This window comes from Gossypium raimondii, chromosome 7, assembly GCF_025698545.1.
Source record: "Gossypium raimondii isolate GPD5lz chromosome 7, ASM2569854v1, whole genome shotgun sequence".
In the NCBI taxonomy this organism is placed as follows: Eukaryota; Viridiplantae; Streptophyta; class Magnoliopsida; order Malvales; family Malvaceae; genus Gossypium; species Gossypium raimondii.
The window spans coordinates 19,671,762-19,685,695 of record NC_068571.1 but is presented as its reverse complement, the minus strand read 5'-3'; the positions used below and the strand labels follow the sequence as shown (position 1 = coordinate 19,685,695).

Sequence of the window (13,934 nt, the reverse complement as noted above, 5' to 3'; positions counted from 1 at the left end):
CAATCAGTCAAGTACTCAAAAAACTTTAAAATTATTTTAAATAATAGTATTTTAATTTTTTTCATTTTTAACAAATATTTTTCTATGTTTTTACTTTCAAATTTTTTCTACGTGTCATTATTTTTTTCTGAAGAATTTAAATATTCAATTAAAAATAAATTGTATTTTAATTAATATAAATAAACAAGTTAAAACAGATAAAAAAATTTTGCGGCGTTTCTAATAAAGCGCTGCTAATGCTCAATCTATAGCGGTATTTTTCAAAAAGCACCACTAATGCTACAAAAGCTCAACATAAAACGACGCTTAATTTTTTTGAGGCGTTTCTCAAAAAGCGTCGCTAAAGGTTGACGGTGTTTTTCAAAAAAGCACAGTTAATGCTCGATCTATAGCGGCGTTTTTCAAAAGTCGCCGCTAATGCTCGATCTGTAGCGGCGTTTTTCAAAAAGCGCCGCTAATGCTCGATCTGTAGTGGCGTTTTTCAAAAAGCGTCGTTAATACTCGATCTGTAGCGGCGTTTTCTATCCAAACGCAGCTAAAAGTGCCGCTAAAAACCTGTTTTGTTGTAGTGTGTACATGTATAATAGAAGTTATGAACCAAACAGAGACTAAATAGAGTATACAAACATAGTTTTACCAATCAATACAATCAACAACATTTTTAATCACCTTCCATTATTATACCAATATGCCACAGATGACACCCAATTCAATCAACATTCAATTGAGCATGTTATACTAATCAACTATCACAATAATCCCTATTGTAATATACGATCAACTTTGTAACTAACCAAAATGATACCAACCATCTAATAACCACCTTTTTAGCATTATAACAAAGCAATACCTTCTATTCAAATATTCATCATCATTCACTATCACCATTTTGCTTAACCATTCTTTGACCACCACATCATAGGTGCATGTTCATTTCAAACTTATGTACATATCATATAAGCACTAATATCAACCATTTCATATGTTCCTTTAATGTCAAAGGTTCAAGATCATTAAGATTTAACTCAACGACACTTACTAAACAACCCTATATACATTTAAACTCTAAAAACATGCCAAAATATCATATATCACTCTTTCAAACCATCTAATACAACCCTTCCACAATTCGACATCAAAACATATCAAAATAACTTAAATAAACACAACCTCACCAGCCAATTCTTTTATCCATAACATGATATCATATTATCTATGTAATTGCATACTCAAAATGCTATTTCATGAGTCATTTGCACAATTCAAATAATCTACTAAATGCATATGGTTTCAACTATGTATATTCTTTGCCATAAATCATGTAAACATAGATTTCAAACCATATCACTATACAAAGAAACCAAAACAACTCTTAAGTACATGCCACACATAACTGAGCCTTAATACGATTAAAAGACTACCAAATCAATAACGAAATAGTGTGAGTTTTTGTCGATCAGCCTGACATGTTCCGCAAATTGACAATCTACAGGAAAAAAGGGAGTAAGCATTACAAATGCTTAGTAAGTTCATAGCTATTAAAACAACAACTTACCTCATTTTATGAATTTATGCAATAAGTTATTCAACTTGACGATTTTGCCTAAATCCAACAACCCTATATCAACAAGGTGAGTTCATCTCGCAACCCATTCATATAATAATATGAACATTTAATATTTCAAATAATTTTAATACCAATCGCATGGAAATCAACAACCCAGTACCATTCATAACATTCTAATTAACATTTCAATTCACAAATACAACTAAAAATATCAGTGGTACACATGTATCAATATATTTAAGCTTTAATCGATCAATCTAAAGATTATATTGTATCATTTCATTTTGTTGTCAACCATACATCCAATTTCAATATAATGGCAATCATTATTTTATTTTATTGTTTGAATTCTCAATCCAATTCATATTAATCCATATGAATTTTATTCTGTGTCATATAAATTAATCTTTATACCAAATAGATATTTAATGTCAATTTAATGTCAATCACTACTTTGTTTCATAGTACGAATTCTAAATCACACTCATTGATTTGTCACGTATTCATATTAACCTTCTGTGCTTGTATAATTGATTCTTAATATATATATGTATCATCCGATCATCATATCAACTTAATTTGAATATTATTTATTCCATTTACAATATACATGCCCTTATTAACCTGACTCAGACACGGATGGATACATGGATCCACCCAACACACCAAATTGGCACCCAGTGCCTATTGGATAAATCCAAAAATAATAAGTTACACCCTACGCTGGTCAGTAAAATAAAAAAATAGATGTGCTCAACATTGGTCAGTAAAATCAACAAATGGGGTTCCCAACACTCCCTGACACGTAGTCATATAACCCTGAACTCTTCCTATCCTATGACATGCCAACTATATCCAGTTAAGCCCGAATAATTAATAGGGTAACAATTTCTCAATTTCATTACATAATTTCATCAACCAAACAATCAATTCTCAAATATAATAGCACATCACATAATCATACTGATTCAATTTCATGTTTACAACATTATATCATTCTTTCACATATATTCACTTGGTCCTTATCACTATCAACTGTCTAAATCGAATCAATTCAACTCATTTCATTGCATCATTACATAACATATCTCATTTTAGTTTAATTTATGGTCAATTCCATAATTATTTCAATTTGTAATTCATCGTATTCAATTTAATCCTATATCTCACCTTTTTGTACCAAATCGTAAAGAATTAAAATTTCAATTAAATATAATTAAAATTATAATTCTAAATGCATAAAAATTTAACACAAACATACCGTATAAACTTACCAAGCCAAGACAAAAAAAACCTCTCTAAGCACTAATCAACAACTTTTGCCATTTCCTTAATTATCTTCAATTTGGTCTAATTTTCGATATATTCAACAGTTCGATTCAATTTATCAATTCTAAACATCTTATATAATTCTATTATAATTACACATCAATTTAATTTTATTATTCAAATGCCCTAAACTTTTACATTTTATTCAATTTAGTCCATAAAATCGAACTTATCATATCTTCGAATTTGAACTCCAAATTTTAAAATCACTTCAATTATGTCCATATACAACCTCATATTATCACAATTTATAAAAATTTCATACATATTTCAAGATATTCACAATTTAGTCCTTAAACTCAAAACTAACATAATTTACTTAATAAATTAATCCTATTTCATTTCTAAGCTTCAAAATATACCTTAAACATTCAAAAATTCAAATAAAATCAATGGGAACTTTTAAATCTTTGGAAGTTTTGATAACGGAAATACGAGTTAGATAAACCTAGTTGTAACTATCTTAAAAACATAAAAAATCATGAAAAACTGGCTTAGAAAACATTATGATGCAAGAGAAACATGTTGTCGAACCATGAAGCTTCTCCCATAGTGGTTTTTGAGTTTCTTATTTGGTGAAGAAAACAAATGAAAGTGAAAACTTTCATTTTTTTATGTTTTAACTATTATAATATTAATTTAACCTTAAAATTAAATAAAAATTTAATTATAAAATTCAAATAAAACATTTAACAACCGACCACCAAAAAATAAAAGGGTAATTTGTAACTTAAAACTCTTATCATTAATTAATTTTGCCTTTTAGCTAATAAAAACCAATACCGATTAAATTTTACTATTTTTATGATTTAGTCCTTTTTTCTTATTTAACCATCCAATCACTAAAATTTTTGGACCAAACTTCAATTCACCTATATAACAGCTCCGTAAATATTTAATAAAAATATTCATGGGTTAGAGTTTCAAAAATTAGGTCTTGAAACCTCATTTTCCAAAACCACTTGACTTTTGGTATGCACCACTTGTACCTTGACTAATTGATCAATTAATAAAATCTATTAAATCACAAATTCCTATTATACTATATTTAACTCATGAATATTAATTAAATATATCTATGGACTCTCTTGTCAAAATTGTGTTCTTGAAACCACTACTTCTGACACCATTGAAAAACGAGATATTACACTTCATTCATTTAACGTCCCACCATAACACTAATACTTCTTTCAATTAATATCAAGAAGGCATATGCATTTCTACATTAACATGCAATCCACTTCGACTTTTACGGCTCATCAACACAAGAGCAATTCATATACCATTTAACCACATTCATTCAATAACCATGGACTCACAAATAAATAATAGTTCACTACTAATTAATACTTCAACGGCTTATGCAGAAAACAATTATATACATAATTAGTCTTAAATTTAGACCACATATTCACACTCAAATAGAACAACATTGACAACACTTTCACACAACAACGACAAAGTTAAACATCTCCAGATTATAGAGTAAATTTTCGAGCAAAACATAACCCTGTAGCATATAGATGAAAATAAAAGTTGGAGTTCAAAAATCACTCGCAAAACACCCAAATGCTAGAACCCTACACTTGTTTTTTCCTTTCCTTTGTCACTTTGGCCTCATCCTTGGTTAGTTAAATAAAATAACCATTCGTCAATAAAAATGACAACATTTATAAGTAAGACAATCGAAATCCATTAACATGCAGAATATTTTTGTAAGCTATCTAAGATCTTATGTTCACAGCCATGAAGTCTACCATAACTTACAAGTTTCTTACCTCTTCCTTTCAGTCAAAAGGTGTAGAAGGGTTAGAAAGGTTACCGGCTCACTAGATTCTTAATTTCTCAACCTAACACGTCTAGTTTTCCTTCATGCAAACTACTTCTTACTTCCTTACAATTCCAAAAAAAAAAAGGAAAAATTAAGAGGACGAATACCAGAACATGAGAATCGAAGAATAGCATATTTAGTTCTTCTACTTATACTCCTCTTACCTCCGTTCACCAATTCCAACATTCAATATAAAATTATTTAAGCTATAATCATGTTGTTCCCCACTTATATCATCTAGATCTAATGTAATGGGACCAAATTGAAATTCAATTTGTCTACCAATTGGTTCACAAGATTTAGTAATCCAGACTAAAGCCCTCATGAACTAAGTGTTTCTTAATTAAATACCTCTGCTTACCGTGGATTTTTCAAAAAATCATTTTAATCAATTTTTTCTCTACAATCAAGACCAAACTTTAATTTAACAGTTTTGGGTGTGATAACTCTCCACCCTTAAGAAAAATTTAGTCCCCGAAATTTTTTTACTTTTCAAATAAGTGCAAGTATTTTTCCATCATGGAGCTTTTTCTTTCCGTAAATGCATCACCCCAATATCAATTTATACATAAATAGCTAGCATTAAACAAATAAGAGATACCTGCAATAGCGCCTAGACTCTCTGTATCTCCCTTGGCTCGCATCACGTATTTGCTTCTATCAGCTCGTTATGGATAGTCCCTCTTAAAGTGACCCTATTCTCCACACTTGAAGCAAACACCTAACACATTCTAGTATTACCTTTATGGTTCTTCCCACACTGTTCGCAAGTGGGGCTGGACATCCTCCCCGACCCTCCAATGCTAGCTACTGACGTGGTTTGGCATCTATCACGATCCTACCTAACAACGTGGTTTGGAATCCCCTATTATCCCAAGTCCTCTTAATTCCAGGGCCTAGAAATGGGCTTGTAGCTCCTTGTTTACCTTTTTCTTGATCTTCAGCTTTGTTCTTTTCTTGTATCATCATCTTCATCCATTAGGCTTTAGCTGTCAAAGCAACCAAGTCTAGGATTTCAAGCGCTGCCAATAACATATGAATCGCTTCAATTAAACCTCACTCAAATCGGACCCAAAGGTCCTCCTCCGTTGGTGCCAACTCCCAAGCGTACTTGCTTAGTTTAATAAATTCATGCTCGTATTCAAACACTATCATTTGCCCTTGCTTAAGGTTTAAGAACTCTCTTTTCATCTGTTTAATGAAGAATTAGCTAATATATTTTTCTTGAAACTTCTACAAAAAGAAATCCTAGTTAATTTGCGCATGTGGGTAGAGTATGCCACCACTTGTAACACCTTGTACCTGACTTGATTGTCAGGTCCAGGCTATAGGATGCTACACTTAAATTTAAAATTTAACTTAGACCTTGAGCATTGTTATCCGCAAATAATAAAAGAATGAAGACAATAATATATTTAATATTGCTACTAAGTAAATTCAAAACTTCCAAGAATCTATGTCAATAATAAAACTTTAACTTAATATACAACAATTTCACCAATTAATCTTTAACATGTTTAAAGTATTCAGTTTGTGCTAAAATTTATATTCTAACCATTTATTTCTTCTACAGCAAAGACCCTGATACTCTGCCTCTGGGTCGGCCCATTGTATGCAAGTTACAACTAATAAACATATCTGCCGATGTATGGCGAACTCTGGCCTGGTCCCTTCTCGAACTTCCAAAATCCCCTATTCACCTACAATGCATAACAACACAAGTTCTAAAGAACTTAATGAGTTTCCATACCTTACTAACACAATGCTATTACGATTGCACTTCGTGCCTGTATTAAGACAATACGACATCCTCTTTTTTTACAATAGATGATTCTTTGGTGGTTTTCACTTACAAATTCCATTTTTATTTATTGCCTTCATGACCTATATGCATTTATCTCCTCTAGAGGGAAATCCTTGTGTATTCCTACTTACGAACGATAAAAGATAAAGTGTAAACAATACTCATGACACTCCTTGCATCAATGGCTACAAATATTCACATAAGACCATTCTTGGCGAATAGTGTCTATCGCGAGCTATTAATAATATTTTGTCTTACCGAACTAAGACTCATATTATGATCGTTTTGGATCATTAAGGGAAACAACCTTACGACATAATATAGAAAGTCTACTCATTCCCATCAAATGGATAGATCGGAGAATACATCATCTTACTCTTGTTCCATAATCAAGTATCCACTCCTGGTGGTTATCTCTTTGAAATAGATAACATGTAGGCGGATTCTTAACAGTGAATCCTCTATTTGCGGAATCATACATATGGGACATTCATGTGGATTACCGTATCTTTCATATATAAGTTCTTCATTTTGGAAGTATAGGAGAATACCTTGTATCGTCCCCAAAAGAAACTAGTGGACTGTCATATATGTATGATATAACTTCTATACAATTTGCATGTACAGTGAGCTTGAGCTTAGGATTTGCCACTAGCACATGGATTCATTCTTGGCAGACTTGTAAAGTTAAATTCGAATCCTCGAATTCTCCTGCGACTCTTACCAAAGTGAATTCTATAACTACTGTAGGTGTAAATCTGTAAGAATAAGTCAGTGAACCATCATAACTTATATCCGCTTCACCTTATTTGCTAGCATATGCATCATAGCCTTCTCATAATAATAGATCACCCCTTTTTTGGACTCATACCAGTGGACATATTGTGGAATCATATTCACAAGATAGTTTTGGTGAACTTTCCTCACAACGATAGTCCTAAAGTGCTTTCCCCATATTAGATAGTCCTCATGGACCTCCAAAAGATAGTCCTTATGGACCTCCCACATTAGATAGTCTTTATAGGCTTTCCACATATGATAATCCTAATGGACTTTCCACGTTAGGTAGTCCTGATGAACTTCCCACATAAGATAGTCTTGATGGACTTTCCACATTAGATAGTACTGAGGACTTTCTACATTAGACAGTTCTAACGAACTTCCCACATATACGGTAATGTAATGGCCATGGAGTTCCATTCGTCCCACTAAGGGCTTTCGTACATCCCTCATAAGGGGCTCTCAATCTTCCTATAAAGGGATCTCACATTGGTGCACACCATTTTTTGTATAATTTCAAGTCTCCTTTCTTGGCTTAATCCAACCGAACCTCCCTCAAAGCCACATACGTAAAATGCATATGCAACCATGCTTGATCATCTGAACCTCTGCAAAACCACAGAAATAAAAGGCATATCATACATACATTCCGCCTATAAGAACTATGGATCATATGACATATATCTCGCCAAACATTTCATTAATATGTCATAATAATTCTTACCACCAACCAATCATATCACTTTAATATAAAATAATACAATACTCCAAACACTTTATTTACTCAACATAACTAGTTCACAACCATCTGTATATTTACATACTACACTGCTTGCAACCACCATACACCATTACTTCGCCATAACATTTTCATAGTTCAACTATAGAAGAATTTATCATTCACATAACACTGAAGTAAGCCTATTCTACTCGTGAAACTGAACAAAACATTTATTTACTAGTTGAGTTCTGAAACTCACCTGGAAGTTGATGCCAAATCCACCCACTAAGCTTTTTCCTTTGCTACACGAGCCTCTAGTAGCTTGATCAATACAACTTGATAAATCATCAATTATTTGTCCATAATTGATCTGTTGTAATTCAGTGAAGTAGACTAAACTAGTTTTCATACTTAAGGAGCTTGAAGGCGAGCAATTTTATCATGTTTTAGTTAGTTTTTCTATCTTATCTTTAAATTCAATAAAAAGTGTATATTGATTCATTTTATGACCTTAGGGTCCAAAAGAGGCCGAAAAGTGCGCTAACGTACTTAGATACTGTGCATGATATCATTCAAAGGCATAATAGTTCAAGACTGGTCGCTGTGTTGCAACACGGGAAGTCTAATGTTGTAACATAGAGAGTAGAATACAAGAATTCCAATACTACCTTTAGTGTCGTGACACAATTAGAGGATGTTGCGACACGCCCTTGAAGCCAAACCTAAAGCCCAAAGTATACTTGCTTCAATATCGCAACACATACACTAGGTGTCGTGACACCGACTCTGTATGGGAGAAATTACAAGTGAAGGGTGTTTTGGTCCGCACAATATATTTTTATATAAAAACATCAGCCAACCTAGGGTTAAGGACGACAACCAACTCTAACTCTATAAATACACTTATTAGGCACTTGTTTAGGGACAACTTTCATAGTTTAGAATTTCTCTGTAATTAGTTTTCAGTTTTTCTTTTTTTAGGCTTTAGATTTATTTTCATTTATTCCCGTTCGTGTTCTTTGGAGAATCTGATTTGTAGATTCGACTAAAATTTTGTGGATTATGCGCTTCATCAATCAACACAAACTCAAGATTCTTCTTAAACTATATTCTTGATCTGTTATTAATTTTTATTTATTTTATCAAGTATATGTTGTTTATGGATTCCATGAGGAACTAATCCTCTTATGGGAGGTTAGTGAGTGGAAGTGGGATTAACTAATTGATATTTAAGGTTTTCTTAGACGATCAACTATTTAGAGAGGAAGAACTTAAACCCTAAGCCTGACAACCCTAGGAACTCATTTAGGTGGGAATTCACCAAAAATTGGTATGACATATCCCTAAACACCTTAGCCTCGAATCGATCTGGACTATAAGGTCAAAAGATAAGTAGTTCTTACCGACTCATTAGTTTAGTAGAAGATCGAGAGATCCTGCTAGGGTGACCATTAGTTGATTGAATAGAAAACTAAAATAGGAATTAATTATAACCATCGAAGCGATCTAATCACCCATGCCTAGGTTTGGTTAAGTTTAGATTTCAGTATCCGAAGCTCATTTTATTTATGCAGTTTTTATTTCTTTATTATAAAAACCTAAAATATTTTATTTATGTTTAAATGTAATATAATTGATTTAAAGTATGAATTAGATCTATATTCATTTAAGTTAAAGTTAATTTAGTATTAGCCTCCCTTGGGTTTGATCCTTGGAGTACTCACCTACTTCATTGTAAAAACTATATTACAACCTGACTCGTATACTTGCAGACAACACCTCATTCCATTCATTTAGTTGCAATATTTACACTCTGGATGTTAGTATGTCCGGAGGCGGTCAAGTGTTTGGTGCCATTTCCGAGGAGGCAACGCTACTAAATTGATTTTAATTTTTGAGTTTTATAGGATAATTTGGAAATTTATAAATTGTAGATACAATTTTTTTATTGTTACTAACATCTTTTATTTTATTTTTAGTTTCAATGTATGACTCGTAGTAGTGGAACAGTTATAGAGCGAGTCACTGATCTAGAGAGAATAATCTGTAGGAATCGTCAATAGCCATAGCAGATGCAAAACCAATCACCTGTTGCAAGCAATCTACCATGCGATAACCCGTTGTTTGATGAGGTAAACGAACTTAACATCCAAGACTTACCACCACCACCGCAATTACCAGCAAACCCTTCGATGGCATGAGAAGAGCGAAACCTAAGGGATTACGCACTACCAAATCTGGAGATGGTTCAAGGTAGCATTACAAGGCCAACCATTATGGAAAATAATTTTGAAATAAAATCGACCATGATCTAGATGATCCAAAATAATCTGCAATTCAGAGGCACCATGACGGATGACCCAAATCAACATCTAAAACGGGTCCTTCAATTTTGTGATACATTTAAATATAACGGGGTCATTGATGAAGCTATTCATCTTCGGTTGTTTCCCTTATCCTTGATTGATATTTGTTTAAGTTTAAGTTAAAGTTAATTAGTATTAGCCTCCCTTGGGTTTGATCCTTGGAGTACTCACCTAATTCGTTGTAAAAACTATATTACAACCTGACTCGTATACTTGCAGACACCACCTCAATTCCATTCATTTAGTTGCAATATTTACACTCTGGATGTTAGTATGTCTAGAGGCAGTCAAGTGTTTGGTGCCATTGCCGAGGGGGCAACGCTACTAAATTGATTTTAATTTTTGAGTTTTACAGGATAATTTGGATATTTATAAATTGTAGATACAATTTTTTTATTGTTACTAACATCTTTTATTTTCTTTTTAGTTTCAGTGTAGGACTCGTAGTAGTGGAACAGTTATAGAGCGAGTCATTGATCTAGAGAGAATAATCTGTAGGAATCGTCAATAGCCATAGCAGATGCAAAACCAATCACCTGTTGCAAGCAATCTACCATGCGATAACCCGTTGATTGATAAGGTAAACGAACTTAACATCCAAAACTTACCACCACCACCGCAATTACCAGCAAACCCTTCGATGGCATGAGAAGAGCGAAACCTAAGGGATTACGCACTACCAAATCTGGAGATGGTTCAAGGTAGCATTACAAGGCCAACCATTATGGAAAATAATTTTGAAATAAAATCGACCATGATCTAGATGATCCAAAATAATCTGCAATTCAGAGGCACCATGACGGATGACCCAAATCAACATCTAAAATGGGTCCTTCAATTTTGTGATACATTTAAATATAACGGGGTCATTGATGAAGCTATTCATCTTCGGTTGTTTCCCTTATCCTTGATTGATATTTGTTTAAGTTAAAGTTAAAGTTAATTTAGTATTAGCCTCCCTTGGGTTTGATCCTTGGAGTACTCACCTACTTCGTTGTAAAAACTATATTACAACCTGACTCGTATACTTGCAGACACCACTTCAGTTCCATTCATTTAGTTGCAATATTTACACTCTGGATGTTAGTATGTCCGGAGGCGGTCAAGTGTTTGGTGCCATTGCCGAGGAGGCAACGCTACTAAATTGATTTTAATTTTTGAGTTTTATACGATAATTTGGAAATCTATAAATTGTAGATACAATTTTTTTATTGTTACTAACATCTTTTATTTTCTTTTTAGTTTCAATGTATGGCTCGTAGTAGTGGAACAATTATAGAGCGAGTCACTGATCTAAAGAGAATAATCTGTAGGAATCGTCAATAGCCATAGCAGATGCAAAACCAATCACCTATACTAATTACCATGCGATAACCCGTTGATTGATAAGGTAAACGAACTTAACATCCAAAACTTACCACCACCACCGCAATTACCAAAGAAACCCTTCGATGGCATGAGAAGAGCGAAACCTAAGGGATTACGCACTACCAAATCGGAGATGGTTCAAGGTAGCATTACAAGGCCAACCATTATGGAAAATAATTTTGAAATAAAATCGACCATGATCTAGATGATCCAAAATAATCTGCAATTCAGAGGCACCATGACGGATGACCCAAATCAACATCTAAAATGGGTCCTTCAATTTTGTGATACATTTAAATATAACGGGGTCATTGATGAAGCTATTCATCTTCGGTTGTTTCCCTTATCCTTGATTGATATTTGTTTAAGTTAAGTTAAAGTTAATTTAGTATTAGCCTCCCTTGGGTTTGATCCTTGAGTACTCACCTAATTCGTTGTAAAACTATATTACAACCTCGACTCGTATACTTGTAGACACCACTCAATTCCATTCATTTAGTTGCAATATTTACACTTTGGATGTTAGTATGTCCTGAGGCGGTCAAGTGTTTGGTGCCATTGCCGAGGAGGCAACGCTACTAAATTGATTTTAATTTTGAGTTTTAGACGATAATTTGAAATTTATAAATTGTAGATACAATTTTTTATTGTTACTAACATCTTTTATTTTCTTTTTAGTTTCAATGTATGGCTCGTAGTAGTGGAACAATTATAGAGCGAGTCACTGATCTAAAGAGAATAATCTGTAGGAATCGTCAATAGCCATAGCAGATGCAAAACCAATCACCTATACTAATTAGATCTATATTCGTTTAAGTTAAAGTTAATTTAGTATTAGCCTCCCTTGGGTTTGATCCTTGGAGTACTCACCTAATTCGTTGTAAAAACTATATTACAACCTGACTCGTATACTTGTAGACACCACCTCAATTCCATTCATTTAGTTGCAATATTTACACTTTGGATGTTAGTATGTCCGGAGGCGGTCAAGTGTTTGGTGCCATTGCCGAGGAGGCAACGCTACTAAATTGATTTTAATTTTTGAGTTTTAGAGGATAATTTGGAAATTTATAAATTGTAGATACAATTTTTTTTATTGTTACTAACATCTTTTATTTTCTTTTTAGTTTCAGTGTATGTCTTGTAGTAGTGGAACATTTATAGAGCGAGTCACTGATCTAGAGAGAATAATCTGTAGGAATCATCAATAGCCATAGCAGATGCAAAACCAATCACCTGTTGCAAGCAATCTACCATGCGATAACTCGTTGTTTGATGAGGTAAACGAACCTAACATCCAAGACTTACCACCACCACCGCAATTACCAGCAAACCCTTCGATGGCATGAGAAGAGCGAAACCTAAGGGATTACGCACTACCAAATCTGGTGATGGTTCAAGGTAGCATTACAAGGCCAACCATTATGAAAAATAATTTTGAAATAAAATCGACCATGATCTAGATGATCCAGAATAATCTGTAATTCAAAGGCACCATGACGGATGACCCAAATCAACATCTAAAACGGGTCCTTCAATTTTGTGATACATTTAAATATAATGGGGTCATTGATGAAGCTATTCATCTTCGGTTGTTTCCCTTATCCTTGATCGATAAAATTTTTTCTTGGTTAGATTCGTAGGCTTTAGGATCAATCACGACAGGGAACGAACTTGCGAAAAAAATTCTACAAAAGTTCTTTCCTATTAGCAAAACTGTCCTACTAAGAAGAGAGATCGCCACATTCAAAAAATTAGAAGGAGAAAGCTTTCACGAAGCTTAGGAACGCTTTAAAATTTTGATACAAAGATGCCTACATCACGGTCTACCTGAATAGTTAAAGCTGCAGATATTTTACAATGAGTTGGATGCACACACACGCTCAAGACTTGGTGGAGCCACATGAGGAGCCTTAATGAATAAAATAGATGAAGACACGTATAACCTGATAGAAAACATGGCGATGGATTCCTGCTAGTGGCTAAATGAAAGATATACTTATGACCAGATACCATCTATGGTAAAAGTTGTCCAAGAGGATGACTAATATCAAAAGATTTTTGACAGACTCAACTATATAAAGTCCTCATCTAGTATGTCTTCAATATTTGGTAGAGATAAACCTCATAGCCATTATCTAAATAATCCAACCTAGGATGTGAACTAT

The 13,934-nt window shown here is 33.3% G+C and overlaps 1 non-coding gene across 1 annotated transcript; it reads right to left on the bottom strand.

Annotated features, from left to right (window-relative positions):
- Positions 1-13,487: 13,487 nt before the first annotated feature.
- On the bottom strand, positions 13,488-13,594 carry LOC128042723 (small nucleolar RNA R71). Its single transcript, XR_008198236.1, has one exon. It is a non-coding gene; the product is annotated as a small nucleolar RNA R71 (small nucleolar RNA).
- Positions 13,595-13,934: the final 340 nt, after the last annotated feature.